This window comes from Sapajus apella, unplaced genomic scaffold (assembly GCF_009761245.1).
Source record: "Sapajus apella isolate SASKATOON/1434 unplaced genomic scaffold, GSC_monkey_1.0 scaffold158, whole genome shotgun sequence".
In the NCBI taxonomy this organism is placed as follows: Eukaryota; Metazoa; Chordata; class Mammalia; order Primates; family Cebidae; genus Sapajus; species Sapajus apella.
Window position 1 is genome coordinate 2,131,300 of NW_022437098.1, and position 8,556 is coordinate 2,139,855.

At 43.9% G+C, this 8,556-nt stretch overlaps 1 long non-coding RNA gene and 1 pseudogene across 1 annotated transcript; both read right to left on the bottom strand.

Annotated features, from left to right (window-relative positions):
* Nucleotides 1–1,407: 1,407 nt before the first annotated feature.
* On the bottom strand, nucleotides 1,408–1,690 carry LOC116541863. Its single transcript, XR_004264977.1, has 2 exons — nucleotides 1,649–1,690; nucleotides 1,408–1,510 (listed from the first exon to the last, which is right to left on the bottom strand). It is a non-coding gene; the product is annotated as an uncharacterized LOC116541863 (long non-coding RNA).
* Nucleotides 1,691–2,419: 729 nt separating this feature from the next.
* Nucleotides 2,420–8,556, bottom strand: part of LOC116541903 — a 9,290-nt pseudogene continuing 3,153 nt past the window's right edge.

Here is an 8,556-nt window from a genome sequence, read left to right on the forward strand (position 1 = left end):
GACTCCTGGGACAGTTTCCCGTTTTATCACACTCAGGATCTGCGGATATCTCCAGTGCCCTAGTTGTAAGCTTGTGCCAAAGGCAGTCAGTACATTTTGCATCCAGGGAGACTTTCTGTTGTGGTATTTCCCATGTTTATTGCCATTTAATTAAGGTAAGTAAGGATATATACATTTTTAGTTTAAATTCTATTCCTTTTCACTTCTGTGTGTCAGAATTCAACTTCGGGGAGTTGGTTTTCACTACAGTTGTTGTTTTTCCGATATTCTGTTTTTTGTTTTTTTTTTGGAGACGGAGTTTTGCTCTTGTTAACCAGGCTGGAGTGCAATGGCGCGATCTCGGCTCACCGCAACCTCCGCCTCCTGGGTTCAAGCAATTCTCCTGCCTCAGCCTCCTGAGTAGCTGGGACTACAGGCACGCACCACCATGCCCAGCTAATTTTTTGTAGTTTTAGTAGAGACGGGGTTTCACCATGTTGACCAGGATGGTCTCGATTTCTGGACCTCGTGATCCACCCGCCTCGGCCTCCCAAAGTGCTGGGATTACAGGCGTGAGCCACCGCTCCCGGCCTGTCTTTTACTTTTGACTCTGAATTATTTGGGGCTTACAGAAAAGTTGCAAAAATAGTAAATTTTTCACGTGTACCTCTCTTCACTTCTCCTAATGCTGGCACCGTACATTACCACAAGCAAGTATCAAAACCAGGAAATTAACCTGTGTACAATACTATTTATTAAACTACACTCCTTATTTTAATCATTTTTTTCCACTAATGTCTTTTTTTCCGTTCCAAGATCCTGTCTGAATCTTACATAAGCATTTAGGGATTGTTTGACCTCGGTTCCCTGCAGTGAGTTACAAACAGTTCTTCAGCAGCTCCTTATTTTTCACAATTCTGAATTGGTCAGAATTATGAAATTGATCTGAATTGTTTAGAATTGATCAACTGAGGAAAACTGATCAGCTATTTTGTTGAACATTCCTCAGCTTAGATTTGTGATAGGCTTCTTTTACTTAGCATGTTTTCAAAGTTTTTCCACGTTGCAGTGTAAGTCTTCACTCCATTCCAGGGAGAAATAATACTTCATTGTATTATCAGTTGATGGACATTTAAGTTGCTCCCATTTTTTGGCTATTATGAAGAGTGGAGTTGTGAACATGTATGTATTTGTTTTTATGGTCAATATATATTTTTATTTTTACTTTTCATTATACCTAGGTGTGGAATTACTGGGTCATAGGGCAGCCGTGGGTTTAACATTTTGGGGATGTGACTTTTCCAAAGCAGCTGCACCATGTTACATTCCCACCAGCAGTGTAAGAGGCTCTCAGTTGCTTCCCATCCGTGCCTACACTTGCTATATGTCTGTTTGATGATAGCCATCATAGCGGGTATGATGCCCTTTTTTTTTTGAGACAGGGTCTCACTCTGTTGCCCAGGCTGGAGTGCAGTGGTGCAATCATGGCTCACTGCACACTCAACCTCCCGGGCACAAGCAAGCCTCACACCTTCACCTCCCAAATAGCTGGGACTACCAGTGCACAACACTATGCCCAGCTAAGTTTCACATATTTTTTGACACAGATATGGTCTCGCCTTGTTGCTCGGGCTGGCCTTAAACTCCTGGGCTCAAGCAATCCACCCACCTCAGCCTCCCAAACTGCTGGGATTACACGCATGACCCACCATACCCAACTGCCTCTTAACTTTTTTTAAGAATTCTGCATATTTGAGAATATTGGCCTTTTGTCTGTGGTGTATGTTGTGAATATTTTCTCCCAAGCTGTCATCGGTTGTCTTTTGACTTGATTCATAAAACTGTGATCACACAAATTTATTAAAAAATTTATTTTGTGGCCAGACGCAGTGGCTCACACCTGTAATCCCAGCACTTTGGGAGATGGAGGCGGGTGGATCATGAGGTCAGGAGATCAAGACCATCCTGGCTAACACAGTGAAACCCCATCTCTACTAAAAATACAAAAAATTAGCCGTGCATGGTGGCACCCACCTGTAGTCCCAGCTACTCAGGAGGCTGAGGCAAGAGGCTGCAGTGAGCCAAGACCGTGTCACTGCACTCCAGCCCGGCCGACAAAGAGAGACTCTGTCTCAAAAAAAAAATTTTTATCTTTATCCTTGTGATCTGAGATGCCGCCTTTGTCATATCCTAAGTTTCCATATGTATTTGGGTCTAACTTTACATTTTGTTCTACCAGGCTGTTTGCCCATTTAATCACCAGTACCACACCTCATAGGCATGGTATAATTATAGCACCTCATAGGACCTCACAGGTGTTAATACCTCAGACAGCCCACCCTCTCACGTAGTTTTTCTTTTGAGTGTTTTCTTGGTTATTCCTGTATGTTTGTTTTTCTGTGTGTGTGTGTGTGTGTGTGTGTGTGTGTGTGTGTGTGTGTTTGAGGAGACGCGTGGAGTTCTTTAATTTCAAAGGCAAAAGGTGACATTTAATGAAAGGCAGAGGTTGGATTAATAAACATGTGTTACAAAGTTGTTCTGCTACAGAGTGAACTCTGGATTTTTCTCCTGCATAAAAATCAGAGCTAGCAGTAAGTGCAAATCTGAAGAAAATCCATGTGCCCAACAAGCTGCCATCTCTAGAACACTTACCCAGGAAATTCAAAGAGCCAACATTCTTTCAGTCTCCTAGCCTCAATTAAGTAAATGGGAATGATTCAGCCAACAAAGTTCATGACAACAAGGTGCAGGATGGTGCCGGCAAAGAGAAAATCAGCAAAGGCTCGCCCTGGGGAGATGCCTTGGAAGTCCGCTTTGTTCTGTGGGTTAATCTGTATTCTCAGGCAAACCGCTAGGATGAACTCCCCACACAAGAGATGAAGCCCGAGAGAAAAGAGTTGAAGGGGAAGGTCCCCACGAGGAGGCAGTGGCCGAATTGCAGCGCCCCGGTCAGCAGTATGTACAGCAGGTACGCGTCCAGCAACTTCAGGCGCTGCAGAGTGGGGCTCAAGTACCCTCCTAAGAACCGCGAAATGACGGACCCTACCGACGCCGACAGGACTGCACTCAGGATACTGGGATCAAGGCCCGACGACCACAGCGGATGTATTGTTTGCCTGTATGTTTGTTTTTCTGTATACACTTTGGTTTCAATCAGTCTAACTCTATAAAATGATTTGTTGCTATGTTTATTGGTATTCCATTAAATTTACAAATAACCTAGGGAGAACTTGTATCTGCATAATGTCCAGTCATATTATCCAAGAACAAAGGATGTCTTTCCGTTTATTCAAGTCTCTTTTCATATCTTCCAGGAGTAGGTGCCATCTCCTCATACAGCTCTTGCACATTTCTTACGGTTCATCTTAATCCTGAATATGCTTGTTTGCTACTATAGTAAATGAAATTGTTTCTAATATTATGCCTTCTATATGTAAAAGCTATTGATTTTTGTATTCTAATTTTATATCCTACTACTTTGCTGAATTATTTTATTGTTTGAATTAACTTTATCACTGATTTTTCTGGAGATTTCCAGGTGTACTATCATATCACCCACAATACACAGTTTCGCTTCTTTTTTAAAAAATCCATTCTTTTGTCTATATAAGTTGAATACTCCTTATCCAAAATGCTGGCCAGGCATGGTGGCTCATGCCTGTAATCCCAGCAATTTGGGAGGCTGAGGTGGGAGGATCCCTTGAGCCCAGGAGCTCAAGACCAGCCTGGGCAACATAGTGAGACACACTCTCCCTACAAAAAAATTACTAACATTAACTGGCGTGGTAGTGCACACCTGTAGTCCCAGCTATTCAAGAGACTGAGGCAGGAGGATTGCTTGAGCCCAGGAGGTCAAGGTTGCAGTGAGCTGTGATAGCACTACACTCCAGCCTGGGCAACAGAGTGAGACCCTATCACACTCACACTCACACACACACACACACACACACACAGACACACACAAGCAAAAACAAGATACTTGGGATTTCAGATTTTTTTGGATTACAGAATTTTTGCATATACATAGTGAAATATCTTAGGGATGAGACTTAAATCTAAACACGAAGTTCATTTACATTTCATGTACACCTTATACACATAGCCTGAAGGTAATTTTATGCAACGTTTTAAATAAAAGTAAAGGTGTGTGTACATTGAACCATCAGAGGGAAAGATGTAACTATCTCAGCTACCCATGTGGACATTCCCATCCTTCCTCTGAATTTATATGCTACCGATAAGCAATCATTTTCTTAAACTTACTCACACATACATACTTACCAGTAGAAAATATCACATTCCATTAATGCAGTGAAAAAATACTGTGTTCAGAGCATCCAAGCAGCACAGCAGCAACAACAGATACCTGCATCAGCGGCCAAAGGACGGCAGCTTCCGGTCTCCACCTATGGTGCTGCGTTTTGATTAAAAGGCTACTGTACACTGCATCTTCTTTTTTTTTAAGTGAAAAGAAACATCCGAAGCAGCTGAAGGGTCAGGAAGTGGGTCCTGTGGGGGTGAGGTGGCATCTGCCAGATGGCATTTCAGAATGTTTCCTCCAGCATCATCTGCCCATTAACAACAGTATGTCTTAGACGCCTCTCTTCATTGTATAAACTGAAATGATTCCTTGTTTGGTTGTGAATGCACACTGCTCTAGTTTCAGTAAGCCCATCACACATTTTATAGCGCACCAGGTCCACTATAGGTGCTTTTTCTATAGTGTTAACATCACCATCGTCACTGTCACGATTATCACAATCACCTTGATTCAGAACCAATTCAGCTATTTCACCCTCAGTTAGTGAAGGAACAAGGCTCATTATTGATATTAAAAACAGCTTCAGGGTCGGGCACGATGGCTCACGTCTGTAATCCTAGCACTTTGGGAGGCCAAGGTGGGCGGATCATGAGGTCAAGAGATCGAGACCATCCTGGTCAACATGGTGAAACCCTGTCTCTACTAAAAATACAAAAATTAGCTGGGCGTGGTGGTGCGAGCCTGTAATCCCAGCTACTTGGTAGGCTGAGGCAGGAGAATCGTTGGAACCTGGGAGGCAGAGGTTGCAATGAGCCGAGATCGTACCATTGCACTCCAGCTTGGGCAACAAGAGTGAAACTCCGTCTCAAAAAAAAAAAAATAAAATCTTCAAGATCCACTTTTTTCAGCTTATTGACACTCTTAAGGAATATTCTTTTGCACAGGTAATGAAGTCAGATATCATTGTTTTCTCACTTGACTAGGGAATTCTTCAAAGTTACCACCTCGTTCATCATTGGACGTAGTTGCAGGCCAAAGCTTGTGCCAGGCATGTACAACTGTGTCTTTAGTCACTGTCTTCCAAACTTTGACAACAACATATATGGTACCCTTCATGCTAAACTCCGTGTGAAAACCTTCCACTACCACACCTCTGTTCTGCTAGAATGCTGTTTAAGAAAGTATGTTTAGGCAGGGCGCAGTGGCTCAAGCCTGTAATCCCAGCACTTTGGGAGGCCGAGGCGGGTGGATCACGAGGTCAAGAGATTGAGACCATTCTGGTCAACATGGTGAAACCCCGTCTCTACTAAAAATACAAAAAATTAGCTGGGCATGGTGGTGCGTGCCTGTAGTCCCAGCTGCTCAGGAGGCTGAGGCAGGAGAATTGCCTGAACCCAGGAGGCGGAGGTTGCGGTGAGCCGAGATGGCGCCATTGCACTCCAGCCTGGGTAACATGAGTGAAACTCCGTCTCAAAAAAAAAAAAAAAAAAAGAAAGTATGTTTATATGTACTTTTCATGGATCTAAGGATACCCCAGTCACATGGCTGAATTAATGAAGTCGCATTTGGAAGAAAGTACATGGAACACAATTTTTTTTTTTTTTTTTTGAGATGGAGTCTTGCTTTGTCACCCAGGCTGGAGTGCAATGGTGCAGTCTCAGCTCACTGCAACCCCTGCCTCCCGGGTTCAGGCGATTCTCCCGTCTCAGCCTTCCGAGTAGCTGGGATTACAGGTACCCACCACCACGCCCAGCTAATTTTTTTGTATTTTTTGTAGAGACAGGATTTCACCATGTTGGCCAGGCTGGTCTCGAACTCCAGACCTCAGGTAATCCACCTGTCTCAGCCTCCCAAAGTGCTGGGATTACAGGCATGAGCCACTGTGCCCAGCCAGTACAAACATTTTTGATGAAAATTTCAGCTGGGGAATGAGCAAAATAGGTATCAAAGAATAACAAAATCTTATAGTCCTTAGTTTAGTTTCTCTGCAGTGAGCACATGCCACTGGTACAAAACGTTTGTGAAACAATTAGAAAAACTGTCCCTGATGATCCCTGCCTTTTTGTTAGCAGAACAATTAACTGGTAAAAAATTCACTCCTTGGAAACAGCAAGCTTTTCACTTGCCTGTCACAAGCAAGTTTATACTTACGTGTGCCTGCTGCACGAGCACATTGCAACATAGTTACTCTGTCCTTGGCATCCCTAATTCCTGTTGGGGCTGTCTCACCATCTGTAGTCAATGCATCTCTGGGGTAACAACAGCAAAACAGTCATGTTTCATCAGCATTATAGACTTGTTCTGCTGTTAGATTTTCATCAGCAATAACCTTGGCACACTAGTTAGTGAATTTCTCTGCTGCTTCATGATCAGCAGATGTTTTATCACCACCAATCTTTTTTTTTTGCTTTTTTTTTTGAGGCGGAGTTTCGCTCTTGTTACCCAGGCTGGAGTGCAATGGCGCGATCTCGGCTCACCGCAACCTCCGCCTCCTGGGTTCAGGCAATTCTCCTGTCTCAGCCTCCTGAGTAGCTGGGATTACAGGCACGCGCCACCATGCCCAGCTAATTTTTTGTACTTTTAGTAGAGACGGGGTTTCACCATGTTGACCAGGATGGTCTCGATCTCTTGACCTCGTGATCCACCTGCTTCGGCCTCCCAAAGTGCTGGGATTACAGGCGTGAGCCACCACGCCCGGCCCCATATCACCACCAATCTTTAAAAAATTTAATGCTCGGGTGGGGCGCAGTGGCTCACACCTGCAATCCCAGCACTTTGAGAGGCCCAGATGGGTGGATCATGAGGTCAGGAGTTCAAGACCAGCCTGGCCAAGATGGTAAAACCCAGTCTCTACTAAAAATACAAAAATTAGCCGGGGGAGGTGCAGGCGCCTATAATCCCAGCTACTTAGGATGCTGAGGCAGGAGAATCACTTGAACCCGGCGGGTGGAGGTTGCAGTGAGCCAAGATCGCCCCACTACACTCTAGCCTGGGCAACAGAGTGAGACTCTGTCTCAAAAAAAACTTAATGCTGTGTCTTCTCTTAAATCTTCAACTAGCCTGCTGAATATTCACAGTTCCCTTCAATTTTCAGTTCACTGTGCTAGATTTTGCTTGTTTCATGAAAAGCAGGCCACTAAGTGACCTATGCTCACTCGAATGCTGATGGATGCACTCCTTCAATACATGATCAAGATCTTCATTTTCAGCTTTGCAATGTTTTTCTATTTTTCGTTAACTTCTGTTCATCGCTTTTAGCACAGAAGTTCGACAGATTATCCATCTGTTTCTTCAGGTCACGCGTGGTGGTATTTCCACACCGTATTGTTCTGTGAGGCATTTTGCACTTTCACCGTCACCCAATTTTTCCAACGGCATGACTTTCTGTGCTATAGATAAGTGTAAGTGCTTCTTTTTTTTCTTATCGCTGTTACTCATAGGGGTATCTTTTTGGCATTTCCAACAATATCTTTAAAACAGAGCAGAAAATAAACAAACAAAAAAACCACAGTGAGTAATGCACATAGGTCTTGGCCCCATATGGGGATTTTGGGGAACCTGCCTTTGGTGCATCCAGCCTGCATAGGTGCCATTTTATTACCCTTTACAGACACACTTGTTGGGGGTGATCTGGGCATTTACAGAAAAGATATATCACAGGTGAAAGGGGCCGGGAGAGTCTCTTTTCTGTTGGGGATGCTGAATAAACCATATGGTGCTCCTGTATTTTGACTGCAACCTAACACATGACGTCAGGTGTGGAATGTTCCACTTGTAGCATCATGTGAGCACTCAAAAAGTTTCAGATTTTGGAGCATTTCCAACTTTGGATTTTCAGGTTAGGGATGCTCAACTTGCAATTGATTTCTGTCATCTAATTATATCAGTTAATACCTCCAATACAATGTTGAAAAGCAGTGGATAGTGAGCATCCTTGCCTTATTTCCAATGCTAGAATTCCCTATAGTATATTCCCATTAAACAAGAAACTGAGTTTACGCATAAGGCATATACATTCAATTATGTTAAGAACATATTATTGCCGGACGCGGTGGCTCAAGCCTGTAATCCCAGCACTTTGGGAGGCCGAGGCGGGTGGATCACGAGGTCAAGAGATCGAGACCATCCTGGTCAACAAGGTGAAACCCCGTCTCTACTAAAAATACAAAAAAATCAGCTGGGCATGGTGGCGTGTGTCTGTAATCCCAGCTACTCAGGAGGCTGAGGCAGGAGAATGGCCTGAACCCAGGAGGCGGAGGTTGCGGTGAGCTGAGATCGCGCCATTGCACTCCAGCCTGGGTAACAAGAGCAAAACT